We start from the raw sequence: 9,909 nt of genomic DNA, 5'->3' as shown, positions 1-9,909 counted from the left end.
AGATTTTTGGAGATGATTCTGTACTACAATTCGGCGGAGGAACTTTGGGGCACCCTTGGGGTAATGCACCTGGTGCCGTAGCTAACCGAGTAGCTCTAGAAGCATGTGTACAAGCTCGTAATGAGGGACGTGATCTTGCTCGTGAGGGTAATGAAATTATCCGTGAGGCTAGTAAATGGAGTCCTGAACTAGCTGCTGCTTGTGAAGTATGGAAGGAGATCAAATTTGAATTTGAGGCAATGGATACAATTTGAGGCAATGGATACTTTGTAATCCAGTAATTACTCTTCGTTCTTTTAATTGACTTTCAATTAAACTAAATTCGGCTCAATCTTTTACTAAAAGGATTGAGCCGAATACAATACAAAGATATTATTGTATATCTTTTTTACTAGATATACAAAATAGAAAATTGAAATAAAAATATAAGACGAAACAACTTAAAAATTTTTATTGTTGTGCTGGATCCGCAATTAAGCCTATGGATCCTTAGGATTGGTGTAGTCATTTAATATTTAATATATTATATCCCGTAGCGTCGTTTCAGATCCGGGATCGAGCCAAGTATCACAACTTCTTCTACCCCATCCTGTATATTGTCCTTTTTGTTCTGTCTTGGAATACAAATTTTTTAGTAGACGAGATTTTACGAAAAAAGTTCTTCATATTCATAGGGATAACAACGATTTTTTTTATGTGAATTTGACAATTTGACATAACCGGTGAGAAACCACTATTTATAAATTAATAATTGAATTGATTTAATTGAAAAAAAAAATAATTCTCTTTTGAGAGAACGCTAAGTATCACTTCACTATATATAACGGAACCTTTTTTTTTTAAGACCGACTCGTTAATACTTAATAATCCTAGTGATTGGATTTAGATCCTATTCTGATAGGAAATGAGATATTTAAATGATTTCTTTTTTATCGAATGACTATTCAGCTATTGTATTTTCATGTAAATAGGGGCAAGAAAGCTCTATGGAAAAAAGATGGTTAAATTCGATGTTGTCTAAAGGGAAGTTAGAATACAGGTGTAGGCTAAATAAATCAATCAATAGTCTTGGTCCTATTGAAAGTGAAGGATCAATTATAAATAATATGAATAAAAACATTCCTAGTCATAGTGATAGTTACAATTCTAGTTACAGTACTGTTGATGATTTAGTCGGCATTCGGAATTTCATATCTGATGACACTTTTTTAGTTAGGGATAGTAATAGCTGCAGTTATTCCATCTATTTGGATATTGAAAATCAAATTTTTGAGATTGACAATGATCCTTCTTTTGTAAGTGAACTAGAAAGTTCTTTTTATAGTTTTCGGAACTCTACTTATCAAAATAATGTATCTAAGAGTGATGATTCCCACTATGATCAGTACATGTATGATACTAAATATAGTTGGAATAATCACATTAATAGTTGCATTGACAGTTATCTTTGGACTCAAATCTGTATTGATAGTTACATTTTAAGTGGTAGTCACAATTACAGTGACAGTTACATTTATAGTTCTATTTGTGCTGAAGGTGGAAATAGTAGTCAAAGTGAGAGTTTCAGTATAAGAACTAGCACGCATAGAAAAAATTTAACTACAACAGAACGTTCTAATGATCTAGATCTAACTAAAAAATACAGGCATTTGTGGGTTCAATGCGAAAATTGTTATGGATTAAATTATAAGAAAATTTTTAAATCAAAAATGAATATTTGTCAACAATGTGGATACCATTTGAAAATGAGTAGTTCAGATAGAATCGAACTTTTGATTGATCCAGGTACTTGGGACCCTATGGATGAAGACATGGTCTCTTTGGATCCCATTCAATTTGATTCGGAGAATCAACTTTATACTTATAAAGATCGTCTTTCTTCTTATCAAAGAAAGACAGGATTAACTGAGGCTATTCAAACAGGCACAGGTAAATTAAATGATATTCCAGTAGCAATTGGGGTTATGGATTTTCAGTTTATAGGGGGTAGTATGGGATCCGTAGTAGGAGAGAAAATCACCCGTTTGATCGAGTATGCTACCAATCAATTTTTACCTCTTATTTTAGTGTGTGCTTCGGGAGGAGCACGCATGCAAGAAGGAAGTTTGAGCTTGATGCAAATGGCAAAAATATCTTCCGCTTTATATGATTATCAATCAAATAAAAAATTATTCTATGTAGCAATCCTTACATCTCCTACTACTGGTGGGGTGACAGCTAGTTTTGGTATGTTGGGGGATATCATTATTGCCGAACCGAATGCCTACATCGCATTTGCGGGTAAAAGAGTAATTGAACAAACATTGAATAAGGCAGTCCCTGAGGGTTCACAGGAGGCTGAATCTTTATTCGATAAGGGCTTATTCGATCTAATCGTACCACGTAATCCTTTAAAAGGTGTTGTGAGTGAGTTATTTCAGCTCCACGCTTTCGTTCCCTCGAATCAAAATTCAATCAAGTAAAGCCTTACTTAACTTAAAAAATGAATTCTTTTTTTTTTTATTTCTTCCGCAAAATTTGGCACGGGGAAGAAAATGAATTTCATGCTCCCTTCTTAACATTACATGTGTATATATACTTCAACTATAGCAAATAGCGGCATAGAGTCTTGCATCTTTCTACATCTCTAGCGGATCTCTAGTTTTACTAAGAATCCTTGTTGTTGGATCGGATTATAACTACCTTTTTGGGAATTTGTACGAAAATCTTTATGAAATTTTATTAAAAAAAAATGCTAAGACAAGATAATAACTAAAATAATGCAAACGTCTATTATGATACATATATCTCATGTCGAAAGATGAGTAAGTCCATTTATTTAATTCGACATTCCTCATTCCTTTTCTATATATACTCACGTAGATATTACTTAGTATAATTATATATTGAATTAGTATAATTATAAGATACCTTTTATAACAATCAATAAATAACAGGTAAAACTATTAATATAACAATGAAAATATTAAGTCGAGGTATCCATTCTATGACAACTCTCACCACCTTACCCTCTATTTTTGTGCCTTTAGTGGGCCTAGTATTTCCGGCAATTGCAATGGCTTCTTTATTTCTTCATGTTCAAAAAAACAAGATTTTTTAAATATGCTGTCTATTTTTTTTTTTCAAAACTTAGACTTTGACGATAACACAGCTATCTATTTAGTAGACTAGAATCTAACATGTGGCTTACTCCAAACATAAGCGATTATACATACGTAAACATGATATCTGAGGAAATCAATTAGAAGTATTTCAAAATAGAAAATAGATAAGTTTCAAAATAGAAAATAGATAAGAGATCGGGCGACAAATGTTTGAGATATAAAATCAATATACCTATATGGATGTAGGTATCTATAGGGAATCATATAAAGGTGATGTTATTATTTTAGATCTAAGTAATTCGATGAATTACTTAGATCTAAAGTAAAGGTTCACATCAAAATAGTGCTAGTTGATTAGAGTTACTTCGGAAACAAAAAAAGTAAAATAGATTTTTTTTGATTCTCTTAATTCCAATAAAATGCAACGAGATCTAGTATGAATTGGCGATCAGAACGTATATGGATAGAATTTATAAGAGGATCTCGAAAAATCAGCAATTTCTGCTGGGCCTTTATCCTTTTTTTAGGTTCATTAGGGTTTTTATTGGTTGGAACTTCCAGTTATCTTGGTAGGGATTTGATAGCTTTATTTCCGTCTCAGCAAATAATTTTTTTTCCACAGGGGATCGTAATGTCTTTCTATGGGATTGCCGGTCTCTTTATTAGCTCCTATTTGTGGTGCACAATTTTGTGGAATGTAGGTAGCGGTTATGATCGATTCGATAGAAAAGAAGAAATAGTGTCTATTTTTCGTTGGGGGTTTCCTGGAAAAAATCGTCGAATCTTCCTACGATTCCTTATGAAAGACATTCAGTCCATCAGAATAGAAGTTAAAGAGGGTATTTATGCACGTCGTGTCCTTTATATGGAAATAAGAGGCCAAGGGGCCATTCCCTTGACGCGTACCGATCAGAATCTGACCCCACGAGAAATTGAGCAAAAGGCTGCCGAATTGGCCTATTTCTTGCGTGTACCAATTGAAGTTTTTTGAAAAATGAAGTTCAGAATGAATTTTGTTCGTAGCAAGAGGGATAAAACTGAAATGAAAGAATAGTCTTTTTTATAGACCATAGTAATAGTATAATAACTTAACTGGAATTTCTTCAGAATGCTCATTTGACCCAAAGCAGACGTATACGGAACAGCCAGAAAACTTTCTTTGTCCGAAATTTTGATCCGTATGTAAATCAACTGCACAGTAACAAAAAAAAGTGGATTCTTTGTTATTTTCTTTCTGTATTATTTCGAAATTCAAGGATTAACTAATAAATCACAAATCAAAAACTAAAAAACAGGGAATGGATTCATAATAGTATGCATATGACTTGTAATAGAACTTATGTTTGATATAAATATTAGTAGTGTAGAGAGTTAACGAATGAAGTGAGTTCATTAAAAAATAAAAGACGAAAAAATGGAAAAAAAGAAAGCATTCATTCCCCTTCTATATCTTGCATCTATAGTATTTTTGCCCTGGTGGATCTCTCTTTCATTTAATAAAAGCCTAGAATCTTGGGTTACTAATTGGTGGAATACTGGTCAATCCGAAATTTTTTTGAATGATATTCAAGAAAAGAGTATTATAAAAAAAGTTCTAGAATTAGAGGAACTCTTTCTCTTGGACGAAATGCTAAAGGAATACCCAGAAACACATCTACAAAAGCTTCGTATCGGAATCTACAAAGAAACGATCCAATTGATCAAGATGCACAATGAGGATCGTATCCATATGATTTTGCACTTCTCGACAAATATAATCTGTTTCGTTATTCTAAGTGGTTATTCTATTCTTGGTAATGAAGAACTTGTTATTCTTAACTCTTGGGTTCAAGAGTTCCTATATAACTTAAGCGACACAATAAAAGCTTTTTCTATTCTTTTATTAACTGATTTATGTATAGGATTTCATTCACCCCATGGTTGGGAACTAATGATTGGTTCTGTCTACAAAGATTTTGGATTTTCTCATAACGATCAAATTATATCCGGTCTTGTTTCCACTTTTCCAGTCATTCTTGACACAATTTTAAAATATTGGATCTTCCGTTATTTAAATCGTGTATCTCCCTCACTTGTAGTGATTTATCATTCAATGAATGACTGAAAAATATAATGTTTGTTACTTTGTACATAAGTAAAACATTCAAAATTGTACTTATTCCTTCTACCCATCGCGAAGGATGCCTCCTATATTCGAGTAACTTTATTTCAGTAAATAGCAGAATCATGGATAGGGAACTATACTAGGGACCTACCTAATTTTATTGTAGAAATTTTTGGGCTCAATGATTGGACCATGCAAACTAGAAATACCTTTTCTTCGATAAAGGAAGAGATTACTCGATCTATTTCCGTATCACTCATGATATATATAATAACTTGGGCACCCGTTTCAAATGCATATCCCATTTTTGCACAACAGGGTTATGAAAATCCACGAGAAGCAACCGGCCGTATTGTCTGCGCCAACTGCCATTTAGCTAATAAGCCCGTGGATATCGAGGTTCCACAAGCGGTACTTCCTGATACTGTATTTGAAGCAGTTGTTCGAATTCCTTATGATATGCAACTGAAACAAGTTCTTGCGAATGGTAAAAAGGGTGGTTTGAATGTGGGGGCTGTTCTTATTTTACCCGAGGGGTTTGAATTAGCCCCCCCCGATCGTATTTCTCCCGAGATTAAAGAAAAGATGGGCAATCTTTCTTTTCAGAGCTATCGTCCCACTAAAAAAAATATTCTTGTGATAGGTCCTGTTCCTGGTCAGAAATATAGTGAAATCACCTTTCCTATTCTTTCCCCGGACCCTGCGACTAAGAAAGATGTTCACTTCTTAAAATATCCCATATACGTAGGCGGGAACAGGGGAAGGGGTCAGATTTATCCCGACGGGAGTAAGAGTAATAATAATGTTTATAATGCTACAGCAGCAGGGATAGTAAGCAAAATAATACGAAAAGAAAAAGGAGGATATGAAATAACCATAGTGGATGCAGCGAATGGGCGTCAAGTGGTTGATATTATCCCTCCAGGACCAGAACTTCTTGTTTCAGAGGGCGAATCCATCAAACTTGATCAACCATTAACGAGTAATCCTAATGTGGGAGGATTTGGTCAGGGAGATGCGGAAATCGTCCTTCAAGATCCATTACGTGTCCAAGGCCTTTTGTTCTTTTTTGCATCTGTTATTTTGGCACAAATCTTTTTAGTTCTTAAAAAGAAACAGTTTGAGAAGGTTCAATTGTCCGAAATGAATTTCTAAATCTGGGGATTTATCAAATAAAGTTCGTAAAAAAAACCAAATTCTTGTTGGCAATTCTATAATTTAATTATGTATGATCAAAAAATTATGAAAAACTTTTTCCCTTGTTTTTTTTTTTATTCTTTTTCGACCCTATTTCGGTAATTACTTGTACCGCATTACTAGTCATAGTATGGATATTATATTGTCAGGAAGACTATTTTACCTCTTCTTTATTTCTTTGTTTTTTACAATACAAATAGGAGCGGTATTATTATGATTATTATGTCACTGGTGCCAGATTGAAATGTCATTGAATGTGTCTATTTTTATTCTAATAGAATAAAAATAGAGTAGATATTAAAAATAAGATAAGTAAATGGAGAATAGAAAAAAAATGAAGGGAACAAAGGATTCTAGAAGGAATTATGCATCTTTCTAGTATTCGATACCAGAAAAATTCCTTTTCTTGTTCTGGTGTCGAAATAATAAACTAATGAATTATTCTTGATCCCGTTCGTCAAAGATCTCTATTCTTAGTTTCAATTTTTCCCGGTTTATCAGAACCTTTTTTTCGATTTATTACATAAGTAGTGAACAAATTCAATGAATTTTTCAATTCTATTTTATATTAAAATAACTATAGAAAATTCTATTAGTATATTTTAATCTATTTAAAGGGTTTGTGATATCTGATCGATAGAAATATAATATTGTTATATTGGGATTGTATCATCCAGAAAGAGGGAATCGAGTGATTCTCTCTTTCTTTTTTTCGCTTTGAAATGAAAGTATCGACCGATACGATCGCGAAAGAGATGGTCTGAATCAATTTTTTTTTTGAAGCAATTCAGAATCAGAAAGAAATGAAGTTTTTTGAAAAAATAGGAAAGATCCATTTTTTCATTTATATGAATAAATTAGTCTAATTCTAATTAGTAAGAGCTCAACGGGACCTACCCCCTCTTTTTTTCTGATTTGAGGGGGATCCTGTTGAGTTCTTACGCTTTCATGTCTCCAACTCAGTTCATCCGATTATTACAGAGATGAACCTAAGCCGGAATATGAACCATAAAAGAAAATACCAACTAAACCGATCACAGGAATACCAGTTACAGTACCGATTATCCAAAGAGGAATCCTTCCAGTAGTCTCGGCCATTTGTCCCACTTCCCTCCCCATTTCATCAAGTGGTCGTGCTAGAGACAGAAACAGTCATAGATAATTATGAGATGATATCCTTCCGAATGGGATAAGATAATTCGTACTATTATTTAGTATTTTCTTTTATTTAATTGAAGAAATAATTGGAAAATAAAACAGCAAGTACAAAAATGAGTAATAACCCCCAGTAAAGACTGGTACGATTCAATTCAACATTTTGTTCGTTCGGATTTGATTGTGTCATAGCTCTATAATTCGGATTAGGTTTATCGTTGGATGAATTGCATTGCTGATATTGACCCTAAAAAAGAAACGGTAGGTACAGCTAGTCCGTGAACAGTTAACCATCGCACTGTAAAAATAGGATAAGTTTTATCGATAGTCATTTGGTCCTCCTAAAAAGATCTACTAAATTCATCGAGTTGTTCCAAAGAATCAAAACGGCCAGTTATTAATGGAATTCCTTGTCGGCTCTCTGTAAAATACTCATTTGGACGAGGGCTTCCAAAAACATCGTAAGCTAAACCCGTGCTGACGAATAACCAACCTGCAATGAATAGAGAAGGTATAGTAATGCTATGAATGACCCAGTATCGAATACTGGTGATAATATCAGCAAAAGAACGTTCTCCTGTGCTTCCAGACATGCCGAGCTCCACATATTCTTGTACAGTCAAAAGGGGGATCGATTCCGTAAAAGATGAGATCAGTAAATGGAAATTAACTGAAATTTTATCTTTGTAAGATCGTCAATATTGTACCGAGGGTGTTTTTAGAGTATACCGAATCAGTATAGCTATCCTTCTTCTGACGCAGCAACGCAATTTCACAATAAGTATCAAAATGAAGCACTAAAACTAAATAATATAATTTGTTTCTTCTTTTCTTGCTGCTTGTCGATGTAGAATCATATACCATTCATTCAATAGAAAATTCTGAAAATGCCTGTCTGTAGTATTAAGGATTCTATCGGTTATTGGCTTCGGGCTAGAAAGCGAAGATTGGGTAAAATGTGAATCCGACTGGTTGGTTTATAATAATTTAGGAAGCAGATTCTAATAGTCCCAAAATTCAATGAAATTAGACGTGAAATCTCGAAATATTTCTTTTGTGTTTGTAGTTATATTTTTGTTTGAATCTTTTTTTATTTTAAGGAATTGGTTAGTCGTCCAGTAACAAGTAACAGTAGTACATAGGATTCGATGAACGAAACAGAACAACGAATAGAAGAATAATAAATATTCGTAATGCACGCATTATTGTTTTATATTAGACTCAAACGATCGTTCTTCAACTAATTAGAAGAATGTTTTTAATATGGAAAGAATAAGAATAAATGGAGAACCTAGTTTCGAGTGATCTGATCGTGCGATACTTTTTTTCTTTTTAAAAAAGATTTTATGGAAATGAACCCACTACATAAAATCTAATTAGTGGGAATACAATTTCATAAATAAAGGGCATTATAAGGTCATTCATTCTTCAGCGATTCAAAGAGCATTTCATTTTTGGAATCAAGTTACACAACATAGTTTATTTATTATTTTTCTTTTTTTTTTTTTTTTTTTCTTTCTAATTATTTAGAATCCATTTAATAGATTTATATATTTACTAGATTTATATATTAAATTATTGTTTATAAATTCTTTATAATAAGAATATTTGTTTTGAAAACTCAAGAGTTGTTCAATGAATCCCTTGATTCCGAATTGCGGGATAGAGAGACAGATGATGAATTGATTTCTTACCTATGTCACAAGATTTTTGTTAGTATCATCTATAATCATAATAATAGATGAATCAAAAACTTTCAATTGAATATATTTTTTCAATTAGTATTTTTACTTATCCATCCGCGTATCTTTCAAAAATAGAAACTTAGGGAAGTGCTTTATAAACATATGGATAAAAATAACGTATTTCATTTAGCCTCGTCATGCCTACTATCACTAGTTATTTCGGTTTTCTACTAGCAGTTTTAACTATAACCTCAGCTCTATTTATCGGTCTGAACAAGATACGACTTATTTGATTAAAATTCATTGAATGCACAATTCAAAAAAAAGAAAGATTTCGGTGTTATTCAATATATTCTATATATTGTAGAGTTCTTTACCTTGTCAATTCAATTTCGAATTCTTGGTCATTGAGATTCATGGGCAATACCGATTAATATTTTAAGGATAGATATTACCTCTCCTTTTCCTCGTTCAACTAAATTGAAATGATTGAAGTTTTTCTATTTGGAATCGTATTAGGTCTAATTCCTATTACTTTGGCTGGATTATTTGTGACCGCATATTTACAATACAGACGGGGGGATCAGTTGGACCTTTGATTAATTAACAGTTCTTTTTTTTGATTGACCCCCTACTTGCTTTATAGGAGGTAAAATTTTGATTT

This window comes from Cucumis melo, unplaced genomic scaffold (genome assembly GCF_025177605.1).
Source record: "Cucumis melo cultivar AY unplaced genomic scaffold, USDA_Cmelo_AY_1.0 utg000115l, whole genome shotgun sequence".
Taxonomy (NCBI): Eukaryota; Viridiplantae; Streptophyta; class Magnoliopsida; order Cucurbitales; family Cucurbitaceae; genus Cucumis; species Cucumis melo.
Note: the sequence above shows the minus strand (reverse complement) of the source record.